Source organism: Pelophylax lessonae (assembly GCF_965119305.1).
Source record: "Pelophylax lessonae genome assembly, chromosome: 4".
Lineage (NCBI taxonomy): Eukaryota > Metazoa > Chordata > Amphibia > Anura > Ranidae > Pelophylax > Pelophylax lessonae.
In genome coordinates, this window is record NC_138771.1 from 455153287 (window position 1) to 455167713 (window position 14427).

Consider the following 14427-nt stretch of genomic DNA (forward strand, 5'->3'; position numbering starts at 1 on the left):
TAAAAAAAAATGAAGACAGAATTAAACTCACTGATAAAACTTTGCCAAATCTGAAAATGAACATAAAACAGTATCCACAGATAGCTGTCAAGTCATTCAAATCTTACCCTTAAATGTGTTGCTTATTTTCTCATTCTGACAGCAAAGGCATCACAAGAGCACAATCCCATCAAGGTGCTATGAAGATCTATGGCACTGCTGAGAATGCGGATCGCTGTCTGCCGCATTCTCAGCAGTGCCATAGATCTTTATAGCACCTTGATGGGAATGTGCTCTCGTGATGCCCTTGCTGCTCCCTACCAACCTTTGTGACTTGCAAGTCTATTCCTTACCACCTGTGCATGATTGAAGAGTGCCATTGCCCAAGAAAACCAGCCAGCAAGCCAATACAAAATGCTGCAAACTTCTAAGGTTGGAAGGGTGGTGTGACCTGCAGTGTTCAGCAGAGTAAATACCTTTTTTTTTTTTTTAGAACTGGACATTGCAGCATGCTTTTTGGGACTTAAAATATGAAATTAAGAGTTCTTTCAGAAGTCACTAGCAGGGTATTGTTTCCACTTTAAAATGACCTTTTTTCTTGCAGTCTTTAGTCTGGTGACATACCATGTACTCTTTTTTTCTTGGGCAACAACTTCTGTTCAACAGCACTGTTGTCAAGCCACGCTGTCCAGTGGTACCGTACGCCCTAGGCCAGCATTATGATGGCCCAAAGTGGGGGTATATCCATGATGCCCTGGGTTTTTGCAAAATGAGTTGGATGATACTGGGTGTCATTTACATAAAAGCAGCGGTGGTTGGTGCTCGGTAATTCGGGGAGGGGGCAAACCAATGCGCGCACCCCCCCCCCCACCCGGTTGGTCGGGTCAGTCAGTCAGGCAATACATCCTTCCCCTCCCCCCCACTGCCTCCTTAACTCACCTCCTTCCTCCTGTCGGGAGCAGGGGAGTGCTGGGTGGCTGAGCCGCTGTCCTCCTCCAGCCGCCGTGTGTTTACTGCCTCTTACTGGCCACTGGCCAGTAAGATCGCTTCTCTTTTCAGCCAATCAGGAAAGGGGTCTCACAACCCTCTTCCTGATTGGCTGGGAGGAGAGTTAGTATGACAATAGCGAATATTCATTCGCTATTGTCACACAACTGGGTGGGCTCGGGGCGCAGTGCTCGGAGGTGGCAAACCGAACCAAATTGCCGAAGTGATTTGGAATTCCGGAAAAGTGGCAAAACAAGATAGAGGGAGGGAAAATTACGTAAATGATGACCGGAATCTTGACCAATAAGCTAATTATTTTTTGTGCAATGTAATGCTTGCTTGCCCAATCTGGCTTCACTATTCCCTGTCCAACAAAATTAGCAAATTTTTGTGATTGATGTTAGAGGACAGCCAATTAATGGTGATCTTGTCACTGACACTTGCACAATGAAGGCACACAGAGTCATTGAGGTGGGATAGCAATAAATCAGGCTCTCAGGGTGTTGGCTTGCATTTATGTGACCAGACGGCAGACTAGTTGGGATAGCACAAAGAGACTGAAAGAGGTAAACAACATTCCATTTACTTTATATGTTGCAGACCGGAGCGTGAAGGACAGCCAGCTCCTGAGAAATGAGCAAAGGAATGCAGGCATTGACCAGCATTGTCTCAAGCAAGATGTTGGGACTAGGTGGAGCTCCACTTTGGAGATGCTGGAGCACATCCTGGAGCAGCAGAAAACAATCAATGCCATGTACTATGAGTATTACATCGGGATCAATAGCCCCTTAGTCAGGGAGGATTGGTTAATGATTGGGCAGCTAGTGGCAGTCCTTAGGCCATTCAGGGCCGAAGTGCCGAAGTCCTGAAGCGTCAAAGTCCTGAAGTGTCCGAAGCGCCGAAGTCCCAAAGCGCAGAAGTCTCAAAGTGAAACGAATGACATTGGTCCGAATTGCCGAAGCAGACTAATTTTTTTAAACGTGATAAAGTGCAAGTGGGTGGTGGCGCTGCCTATGTTAAAAAGGTTATGATACAAAAATAAAATTAATATTAATAAATATAAGTGTTAAAAATTGCAAATGAAAATAAATGTTAGCACGCTTTTGCATTTTGTGCACTTTTTTGCACTAAAAGTATTTGGCACTAGTCACTTTAGTATTTATGGACTCTAACCTTATGGTGTGACTAGCACCATTATTGTGTCTGTATGATTTATATGGCATCATTTATTGCATATGTCACACTAATTGTATATGCACTAATTGCACAGGTTTATTAATTGATATCTCCATTCATGTTTATGGTTTGAACACTACACAAGGTAAAACACCTAACATTTATTTTAATTTGCAATATTTAACACTTATATTTAATGATAGTTTTTATTTTTGTATCATAACTTATTTATCATAGGCAGCGCCACCACCCACTTGCACTTTAGCATGTTTATTATTTGAGACACCACTATTGGGTGGTTGTTTATAGTGGGGGCAGCAGCTAGTAATACGTATTTAATATAGATCCATAGCGCGGGATAAACACTTTATATACCTTAGACTAATTTTTTTACTTACACAAATTTACGAACCAAACCAAACCTATTTTTTTGCCCATGCACATCCCTAACCATTATTATAGGCAATGGTTATAAAAACCAAGTTGCTAAAGAGACACTTGGTATAATATAATTTCATAGAATGTTGTGCTTACCTACAGTGGTTTTATAATCATGTTTAGGTGAAACAAACTACCTATTTGGCCACTTTTTATCTTCTAAGGAAGGACCACTGTGATACACACATGCAAAAAAGTGTGGTTGCACAGCACAAAACCAGGTAGCTACAATCCTACCTGAATGCAGTGAGAGAAGATTTTCTAAACCCAAAAACAAAAATGTAGGATATTACAGCCTACCGGTTAGGTCTTAAATGTGGAGGCTGCAGTTTTCTATCTACAGGTATTTTTCCTTCATTTGTTTATTTTACCTGGGGATTCTGCCAGTAAGACACTACCTATTGTATGGTCACAACAATCACTGTACTGCATCTATGAAGCAGCAATGTTGTCACCCCAGAGCAGGACTATAGTAATCTCCCCTTCTTCCTAAAATAGAGAGTAGAGCTCTTGGAGTGGACAAACTCAGCAATCTGCGGGAAAGGACATCTGTGCCCAGAACATCTGGTGCTTTGCCCGGAATCACTGCTACAGTGCTCAGAGCAGCTATTACCACCCTTGAAGAATACAGGAACCAGCCTGTTGACGCACTGAATTCCGCCCTGGGCGTCAACGTCGCTTCCGGTTAGGGGAGCTCGGGCCGCGGAACGCGAACGTGTCCCGGCGTTTTTTCCCCCGCTGAATAGCTCGTATTCAAACTGTGAGTTTACTGCATTGTTTATTGCATATGTACTTTACATATTACACTATGGGGGACTCCCTGTTTGTTATCTGAGCCCACCAGACCCTGCGGACCTCCAGGGAGGAAACTAACAGCCGATCCCACCACCATACCAGGGCAGCCCAGGATCCCTGATAATACACAGCCAGCAGCCCTGCCTTAAAGGGGAATCAGAAGGGTGAGTGCAGTACCTGTTGGGGGGCCACGGGTATAGGCACTATCTGCACCCCCACCGAAACCAGTATCTCACGCCGGTAGCAAATGGCATTCACAATTGGGTTAGAGCACTGGGAGCAATTTCTTACCTTCTCACAATTTTTATCCCAACCCCAATTTGGGGTATATATATTTTGTTTCTCACATCTATGTGTATAATTTGATTTTTCGTGCACTTATAGAACCTCCAGATAGAGGTTTTCACAGTATCTTGGAGTTACCCACCTTTTATCTGTACTACATACACTATATAAGCACTTTTTTTTACCAATAAAGCCTATAAAACACTTTGAACACTGGTACAGTAATCTTTATTTGTACAAAAACTTAGCACCTTATATAGGCAATATTTGCACTTTTATTTTGATCTAAACTGCACGGTGCACTTTATATCTACTTAATTTGTATGCACTATTGAAATACACTAGCTATATGTGTATGAATTTTATTTAATTTTATACACAATCAATACTGAGCAAAACACGTGATTGCATCCATTTTTTGGTTTGAAAAGGTAGCGCCATATACCAACAACATCTTTCACTCATTTCTCTGACCCCTGGTCTTCCAGGGGTAGGTTTGTGGCAGCTCACACCTACACGGATACAGTTACACACCCCATAGTGCTGGTCAATTTGAGTTTCTCTCCAGCCTGGTCCTGTGCCCAGTGTTCTGATTACCCACGAGAAGGATTGGGCGCCATTTCAAATTTCAGAGTGATGAGAGGCCATTGTCCACTATCTTTCTTATGCTCCCACTTAAAGAGACAGCCCAATCCAAATTTGAGACCCCGAAAGTTGTTTTGAGAATTACTCCAGTTTTCATTTTCCCCTTAAGTTTTGGTGAGTTAGAGGGTGTGGTACTGCCTGAAGGGTTGTTATCACCAGGAATGAGGGAACTAGTCATCCAGCAGCTCTTTCTGTTTTTTTTTTTTTGTTTTGTTTTTTTTTTTTACTGTAGCCCAATTACATTTTTCCTGGATACCATACGATTCTTCTCTAGAGTTGTCCTTTAACCTATGTAAGAAAATGAACAGTGGGCTTCCTTCTCCAGAATCTTTCCTTCTAAATGTCTGAGTGAAGGTTACCACAGTGACTCACCTGGTTACCATTAAAGGAGTTGTAAAGGCAGAAGGTTTTTAATCTTAATGCATTTTATGCATTAGGATAAAAAACCTGTGTCCCCTAATACTTTCCTGACTTTTGTCTGGGAATTTCCCTCCTAATTGGCTGAGACACAGCCGGGGTGCCACTGGCTCCCACGGCTGTCAATCAACGTCAGTAACCAATCAAGATAGAGAGGGGGTGGGGCCGAACTGAAGCTCTGTGTCTGAATGGACACACGGAGCTGCAGCTCGGCTCGGGTGCCCCCATAGCAAGCTGTCTTTTTAACCCAGCCTAAAGCCAGCCCCTTTTTGCTATTTAAGCAGTTTAGCTAATTTCTTCCTTGCCCTTGCGTGGTCTAAGATCTCTAAGTGCTTCCTTCCTGTGCTCCTGTGTGTGACTTGGCCTGGCTGACTTCTCTTTCTGATTCCTGTTCCTGATTTTTTCTCCTGGCTACACTGACTTCTGGCTTCCTGACCCCGGCTCATCTGATTACCTGCTCTGACATCCAAACCCTGGCTTCTGTTTTTGACTACATTCCTGAACTGTGTTACTTGTGCCATTTCATTAAAGGTGTGATTTCAACTGCACTTTCTGTTTCCGTCCGATTTATGGTTCCTGACATTACGCAAGGGCCATGAATCCAGAAGATGCAGGCAATCCACCTAGTTGTAATACTTTTTTCAGATTGGACGAGCAGGACCACCGCATGGATTAGTCTGCCTTAGCGTCACAAATGCTACTGGTTCAAACTGCTCATCTGGATCCTACTACTCTGGTTGCTCCAGTACAACCAGTGTTGCAAGCCATCCCTGCTGCTGCTCCTGTCTCTGTTCAGGCAGCCACCTTTAACACTACCACTGTAGGTGGTATGATGGGTTCTGCTCCACTTCCCCAGTGTTTTGGGGACGATGCAGCTCACTGCAGAGGGTTTCTCAACCAGGTTGGAAAATATTTTGTTATGTTGCCCCAGGCATTCCCTCGTAGGCTTCATTATTTCTTTGCTTTCTGACCAAGCCCTGGCTTAGGCAAACCCACTATTGAAGACACAAAAACCCGTTGTCTAGAATTACCCTGAGTTTGTGGCCTCCTTTAAAAGGGTATTTGATTTTCCCGCTTGCTCCACCTTTGCTGCCAAAAGCCTCATGTCCATTAAACAGTACGAGAACTGTTGCTGACTACGCTATTGAATTCTGTACTCTGGCAGCAGAAGTTGGTTGGAATAATGAGGCTCTCATGGCTGATATTTCCCATGGCCTCTCTGATAACCTTAACTACTTCCGCAGTTTTTCTTCGGTATTTTGACGTTAAATACCAGGGTTATGGCAGCAGATAGCTGCCATAACCCCAGTATTTTATGAAAGAGAGGGCGGTCCACTTTAACATAAGGGTGGTCCCTGCATCGGATTCACCCTTATGGGTGGCAGGAGGGGTGCCCCACCCCCCTCCTGTCGCTTCCCGTTCGTTTTCCCTGCTTACTGGACCCGCCAGCAGCGGGGAAAACGATCCGGTCTGCTATCCTCTCAGACAGGAAGTCGAGTGAGGGCAATAAAAGTGATCAAAAATTTAAAAAAAAAAAAAAACAGTGTAAAACAAAACAATAAAAGATAAAATGAATAGGGAAAAAAAGCAGAAGCGAACGCATACGCAAATTGCACCCACATATGTAATTGGTATTTAAACCTCACATGTTAAGTATCCACACAATCGTTTGAGCGAGCACAATAATTTGAGCCCAAGAACTTCTCTGCAACTCGAAGCTGGTAGCCTGTAGAATATTATAAAAAAAAGCTGCAAGTACTCCATTGCAAGTACAACTTTTTAAGTACAGTGAAGAGATATTGCAGGAGACTGAAGAGATTGAAGAGATACTGAAAGAGATTGGCTTGGAGTTTGCAACCAACTCATCTGTGTTTCTTTTTGCTGACCATTGCTTGAGAAGAGGAAAGGAATTTGGTCAGGTGTCTGCTATTGTGCATTTGCTAATGAGACCAGCTCATAAAGGTGTTACATTTGTTGCTGGGGGAGGAGCTGTGAAGGAGTGAGTGTATATATATATATAGACATACTAATTAGCTGGCCTAATTCATTAGCTGCAAGTACTCCATTGCAAGTAGAACATTTTAAGTACAGTGAAGAGATATTGCAGGAGACTGAAGAGATTGAAGAGATACTGAAAGAGATTGGCTTGGAGTTTGCAACCAACTCATCTGTGTTTCTTTTTGCTGACCATTGCTTGAGAAGAGGAAAGGAATTTGGTCAGGTGTCTGCTATTGTGCATTTGCTAATGAGACCAGCTCATAAAGGTGTTACATTTGTTGCTGGGGGAGGAGCTGTGAAGGAGTGAGTGTATATATATATATAGACATACTAATTAGCTGGCCTAATTCATTAGCTGCAAGTACTCCATTGCAAGTAGAACATTTTAAGTACAGTGAAGAGATATTGCAGGAGACTGAAGAGATTGAAGAGATACTGAAAGAGATTGGCTTGGAGTTTGCAACCAACTCATCTGTGTTTCTTTTTGCTGACCATTGCTTGAGAAGAGGAAAGGAATTTGGTCAGGTGTCTGCTATTGTGCATTTGCTAATGAGACCAGCTCATAAAGGTGTTACATTTGTTGCTGGGGGAGGAGCTGTGAAGGAGTGAGTGTATATATATAGACATACTAATTAGCTGGCCTAATTCATTAGCTGCAAGTACTCCATTGCAAGTACAACTTTTTAAGTACAGTGAAGAGATATTGCAGGAGATAGTCAGGAGGTAGGCTGGAAGGTGGAAAAAAGAAAAAAAAAAGGTAAGATTTGTTTGACTTAAATTTACAAATTTTCTTATTTTTTTTTTCTCCTCTTTAAAATGGCAGACTTGGTTCAGTGCAGGAATTGTTGTGCATTTATTTCATGTTCCACTCTTTGGAGATTCGGATGCTGTCAGATCTGTAGACAATTCTCCTTACTGCAGCAGGAAATTGCATTTTTTAAATCAGAGATATTTAAATTATCTGTTAAACAAACTCCAGCTGGGACTGCTGCAATGCCACTGCCACAGAGGACCCCCAGAAATGGCAGATGGGTTACTGTAGGTTCTGGAAGACTTAAAGTGGTGGATAGAAGACATGTCCCACAGTCGGTGGTTCTCCAAAATTCATTTGCAGCACTCTCAGAATGTAAGGACAATATGGACTCAAGCACAGAGGGTGAGAAAAGATCGACTCCTATGTCTAATGTATGCAAGACTACAGCCAAGGACAAAAAAGATAAAGTGAAGTCTCAAAGGAAGCAGCTGTTGCTGGGTGATTCAATCATAAGAAGTGTGGAGCTTAAAGAAAATGGTTTTGTGAGATGTCTCCCTGGTGCTACTGCTAGACGAGATAGAAGACGTATTATTAATATTGTTAAGCAAGCAAAGCAGGAAGGGGACGTGGATGTTCTTGTCCATCTAGGGACAAATGACCTGGCTTGCAATGAAGTGTCAGAGGTGAAAAAATCTTTTATCACACTTGGTAATGACGTACAGGATTTTGCATCCACCATTTCATTTTCTGAAGTTCTGCCTGTGCATAATGTTCAGAATGATAGGCAGAGGCGCATAAAGGAGTTCAACATATGGCTTAGTAAATGGTGTCAAGAGCAAGGATTTGGCTTTGTTTCTCATGATAGCTCTACTTGGAATAGAAAGGAACTGTACAAAAAAGATGGTTTGCATCTCTCTCTCAAAGGAACAAATGTACTTAGTGAACAACTCCAAGAATTTGCTAAAGAGTATTTAAACTAGGAAGGGGGGGCAAAAGAGTGGAATTACAAGAGTCCAATTGCCCCCCGAAACAATGCCAGAACAGGTCAGAAGCACAGAGGTTAAGAAATGATAAGCTCAGAGTCCTGTCTACAAATGCTCGCAGTTTAGGTAAAAAAATCAATGAACTTGGGTCAATAATGGCATCTGAGAATGTAGATTTAGTGGCTGTTACGGAGACATGGTTTAATGAAAGAAATGACTGGGACATAACCATACCAGGGTACTCTTTATACAGAAGAGACAGAGAAGGCAAGAAAGGAGGAGGAGTGGTCCTGTATGTGAAAGATAGCATTAAATCTAACCTAATACAAGTTGGTGAGGCCAACATAGAGTCAGTTTGGGTTACGTTGCAGTTTGCTAATCATGCAGTAACTCGTGTAGGTGTGATATATAGACCACCTGGTCAAGTCAAAGAACTAGATGATCTACTAGTTGAAGAAATAGCTAAAATGACAATGAAAGGAGAAGTTATCATTATGGGAGATTTCAGTCTTCCAGATATAAACTGAAAAACCAAAATAGCAAGTTCTACCAGGAGTACGGATATTCTAAATTCCCTACTGGGGTTGTCTCTGCAACAAGTGGTTGAGGAGCCAACCCGGAGGGAGGCCATTTTGGATTTGGTATTCACAAATGGGGATTCGGTATATGATGTCATTGTAGGCGAAACCTTGGGATCTAGTGATCACCAGTCAGTGTGGTTTAATATAAGAACTGTGAAAGAGTCACACGACACAAAAACAAAAGTTTTAGATTTTAGAAAAACAGACTTTTCAAAAATGAAATTAGTCATAAATGAGTCCTTATCAGACTGGTACAGATTACATGGAGTCCAGGAGAAATGGGACTACTTAAAAGGTGCATTATTGAAGGCAACAGAAAATTGCATTAGACTTGACAGTGAAAGCAAAAAAAGGAAGAGACCACTGTGGTACTCAGCAGAAGTGGCCCAAATCATTAAAAATAAAAAGCTAGCATTTTGTAATTATAAAAAACCCAGAGCAATGAAGATAAGGAAATCTACAAGATTAGGCAGAAAGAGGCCAAGCAAGTTATAAGAACTTCTAAAACGCAGGCAGAAGAAAAACTAGCTCAGTCTATGAAAAAGGGGGATAAGACATTCTTCAGATATATAAATGAAAAAAGGAAATTAAAACAAGGAATAACTAAATTAAAAACAAAGAACGGAAGGTATGTAGAAGAGAATAAAGGGCTAGCCGACTGCCTTAATGAATACTTCTGTTCAGTTTTTACAGAAGAAAAAGAAGGAGAAGGACCTCCACTTGAAAGGATGACTAATGAATCGTTTGATGCATGTGTCTTTACAGAGGAAGACATTCTAAGATTGCTGTCTAAAGTGAAGACAAATAAGTCACAGGGTCCTGATGAGATACACCCAAAATTATTAAAAGAGCTTAGTGGTGAGCTGGCAAAACCATTAACAGATTTATTTAACCAATCATTAGTAACAGGAGTCGTCCCGGAAGATTGGAAATTGGCAAATGTCGTGCCCATTCACAAGAAAGGTAGTAGGGAGGAATCGAGCAACTATAGACCAGTGAGTCTGACATCAATAGTAGGCAAATTAATGGAAACCCTATTAACCACTTGCCGACTGCCTAACGCCGATCTACGTCGGCAGTCAGCCCCTCACAGGCAAAGTGACGTAGGGCTACGTCACTAGCTTGTGAGGGTCTAGGGAGCGAGCGCGCGCCCCCGGAGGCGCGCTCCTGCTCCCGCGTGGTCACGGACCCCCCCGCGCGTGTGACCAGCGGACCCGATGTCCGCCGGTCACTCGGCGATCGGCGGGGGAGAGGGAGAATGTCAGGCAGCTTGTGTAAACAAGCTGCCTGTCATTCTCCTCACTGTAAAGACACTGATAAAACGGATCTAGTATGTAGATCCGTTGATCAGTGTCCTTACAGCTCAAGCCACAGCCAATCACAGTAGAAAGCACGCCCCTCCCTTCCAAATAAAGTTAACCCCTTCACAACCAGTGTATTTTTACAGTAACAGTGCATATGTATAGCACTGATTACTGTAGAAATGTCACTGGTAACCCCAAAAGTGTCACAAATGTCAGTCAAGGGTCCGATCTGTCCGCCCCAATGTCGCAGTACCGCAAAAAAAATCGCAGATCGCCGCCATTACGCGTTAAAAAAAAAAACAACAAAAATGACAAAAATCTTTCCCTTTGTTAGTAAACGCGATAACTTTTGCGCAAACCAATCAAAATACGCTTTTTGTGATTTTTTTTACCAAACATATGTAGCATAAAACAAAGTGGCCGAAAATTTTAAAAAATTTTGATTTTTACTTTTTTTTTGGGGGGAATTTCATATAAAAAAATGTGAAAAATATTGTTATTTTTGCAAAATTGACGCTCTTTTTTTGTTTATAGCGCGTGATCAAAAAATCGCACAGGTGATCAAATACCACCAAAAGAAAGCTCTGTTTGTGGGGAAAAAAAAGATGTCAAATTCGTTTGGGTACAGCGTCGCACGACCGCGCAATTGTCCGTTAAAGTCACGCAGTGCCGAATCGCAAAATACCCCCTGGTCAGGAAGGGGGTAAAATCTTCCGGGGCTTAAGTGGTTAAAGGATAGGATTGTGGAACATCTTAAATCCCATGGATTGCAAGATGAAAAACAACATGGGTTTACTTCAGGGAGATCATGTCAAACAAATCTTATAGATTTTTTTGACTGGGTGACTAAAATAATAGACGGTGGAGGTGCAGTAGACATTGCATATCTAGATTTTAGTAAGGCTTTTGACACTGTCCCACTTAGAAGACTTATCAATAAACTGCAGTCATTGAGCATGGACTCCCATATTGTTGAGTGGATTAGGCAGTGGCTGAGTGACAGACAACAGAGGGTTGTAGTCAATGGAGAACATTCAGAACAAGGTCATGTTACCAGTGGGGTACCTCCAGGGATCTGTACTGGGACCAATTTTCTTTAATATCTTCATAAGTGATATTGCAAAAGGCATCGATGGTAAGGTTTGTCTTTTTGCTGATGACACAAAGATATGTAACAGGGTTGATGTTCCTGGAGGGAAACGCCAAATGGAAAAGGATTTAGGAAAACTAGAAGAATGGTCAGAACTCTGGCAACTGAAATTTAATGTGGATAAGTGCAAGATAATGCACCTGGGGCGTAAAAACCCAAGGGCAGAATATAGAATATTTGACACAGTCCTGACCTCAGTATCTGAGGAAAGGGATTTAGGAGTAATTATTTCAGAAGACTTAAAGGTGGGAAGACAATGTAATAGAGCAGCACGAAATGCCAGCAGAATGGATGTATAGGGAGAGGTATAAGCAGTAGAAAGAGAGAAGTGCTTATGCCGCTGTACAGAACACTGGTGAGACCTCACTTGGAGTATTGTGCGCAGTACTGGAGGCCATATCTCCAGAAGGATATAGATACTCTAGAGAGAGTCCAGAGAAGAGCTACTAAACTAGTACATGGATTGCAGGAAAAAACTTACCAGGAAAGGTTAAAGGACCTTAACATGTATAGCTTGGAAGAAAGAAGAGACAGAGGGGATATGATAGAAACTTTTAAATACATAAAGGGAATCAACTCGGTAAAGGAGGAGAGCATATTTAAAAGAAGAAAAACTACCAGAAGAGGATACAGTTTTAAATTAGAGGGGCAATGGTTTAAAAGTAATATGAGGAAGTATTACTTTACTGAGAGAGTAGTGGATGCATGGAATAACCTTCCTGCAGAAGTGGTAGCTGCAAATACAGTGAAGGAGTTTAAGCATGCATGGGATAGGCATAAGGCTATCCTTCATATAAGATAGGGCCAGGGACTATTCATAGGATTCAGATATATTGGGCAGACTAGATGGGCCAAATGGTTCTTATCTGCCGACACATTCTATGTTTCTATGTTTCTATGCCTATGTGAATTTTTAAGTACCAATGTTTGTCACCATTCCGCAAGCGTGCGCAATTTTAAAGCATGACATGTTGGGTATTACTCGGCATAACATTATCTTTCACATTTTAGAAAAAAAATTGGGCTAACTTAACTGTTTTCCTATTTTTAGTTCAAAAAAGTTTATTTTTTCCCAAAAAATTGCGTTTGTAAGACCGCTGCGTAAATACATTATATATATATATATAATGTTTGGGGGTCCTATTTAATTTTATAGCAAAAAAAAAAATTTATTTTAACTTGTAAACAACAAGTGTCAGAAAAAGGCCCAGTCCAGAAGTGGTTAAAGATGAGATTGCAGCTTGAGATATACCTGGGAGTCTTTAGGCGTTGATCTCGTAGAGACCTTCCTTTAAGAAGTGCTTGTGGAGGCCTCCTCTAGGGTTTACTCCAAGCTTTGCATTCCCATGCCTCCCTCACCTCCCATACATCCTAGGCCTGAGGCCTCTAGTGAAGTAGAGCCTATGCAGCTGGGCTTCATGCGTCTCTCTGCCGAAGAGAGGGCCTTTAGGAAAAGGGAGAGTTTGTGCCTTTATTGTGGATAAGCAGGTCACTTATTGAAGTCTTGTCCAACCTGTCCGGGAAACCCCCACACCTAGGGTGCTGTAGGGGACAGACCTTTGCGTCCCCAGCTATTCTGAAAGATAAGCCTCTAGTTCTGGTTATCCTTTCTTGATCTGAGTTTTCCATTGATACTAAGGCACTAATCGATTCTGGGGCTGCAGGCTTGTTCATAGATAGTGCCTTCATGGTGAAGCACTCAATAACGTTGCAGCTTCGTGCCTTCCCACTTGTCATTGGGCTATTGATGGGAGACTTCTACAGCCTGCCCATGTGACCCATTAAACTACTCTGTTGACCATGGCTGTAGGGGCTCTTCACCATGAGATAATCCAATTCCAGGTCATTTCCTCACCTCATTACCCAGTTGTCATTGGTAAGCATTGATTACAGAGGCACATTTCTTCATTTGATTGGCATAGACCCGAGGTTCTGTCATGGTCACCACAATGCATTTATATATGTTTTTAGAAAGGTCATGTGCCAGAGGAGTACCGTGAATTCTGTGATGTCTTTGACAAAGGTCAATCCGGTATTTTGCAGCCATATTAGCTTGATGACTGCACAATTGCTGGTGCCATTCCTCCTCATGGCTGGGTTCACCCTCTGTCTGTCTTGGAGAATAAGGCTATGGAGGAGCATGTTGCGGATTCACTATCCCGGGGGTTCATCCGCAAATCCTTTTCTCCTGCTGGTGCTGGCCTTTTCTTTGTGAAAATAAAAAAAAACTGTGGTGAACTGAGACCCTGTATCGATTATAGAGGTCTCAATTGCATCACTGTTAAAAATAGTTATCCGATTCCATTGATTATGTAATTATTTGACCGTTTCAAGGGAGCAACGGTCTTCACTAAGCTCGATTTAAGAGGGGCATACAACCTCATGAGCATTAAAGCGGGCCACAAATGGAAAACTGCATTTTATATAGGGAGTGGACACTACAAATACTGCATAATGCCTTTTTGTCTCTGCAATGCATCTGCAGTTATCCAGGAATTATTTAATGATGTCCTCTGAGATATGCTGCAGCAATGTGTGGTGGTTTCCCTCGATGATATTCTCATATATATATATATAAAATCATATATACTAAGCTCTAGAGAACAAACACACAGAAGTCTCCTATGTGTTTCAGAGGTTAGAGGGGGAACATCCTGTAATGCAAGTTGGAAAAGTGTGAGTTTCGTGAATAGGTTAAATATTTGGGTTATGTCATATCTGTTACTGGGTTTTTCATAAACCCATAGATCTACATCCTCTACAATGTTTTATTAGCTTTGAAAATTAATAACGGAAATGTATTTGTAATTTCTCTTCTCTGGTCAAACCTCTAACAGATAAAACCAAAAAAGAGGGCAACCCACAGAATTGGTCCCCAGTTTCGATTAAAGCCTTTGAATCCCTCAAGGCTGCTTCTGCTGCAGCTCCAGTGCTG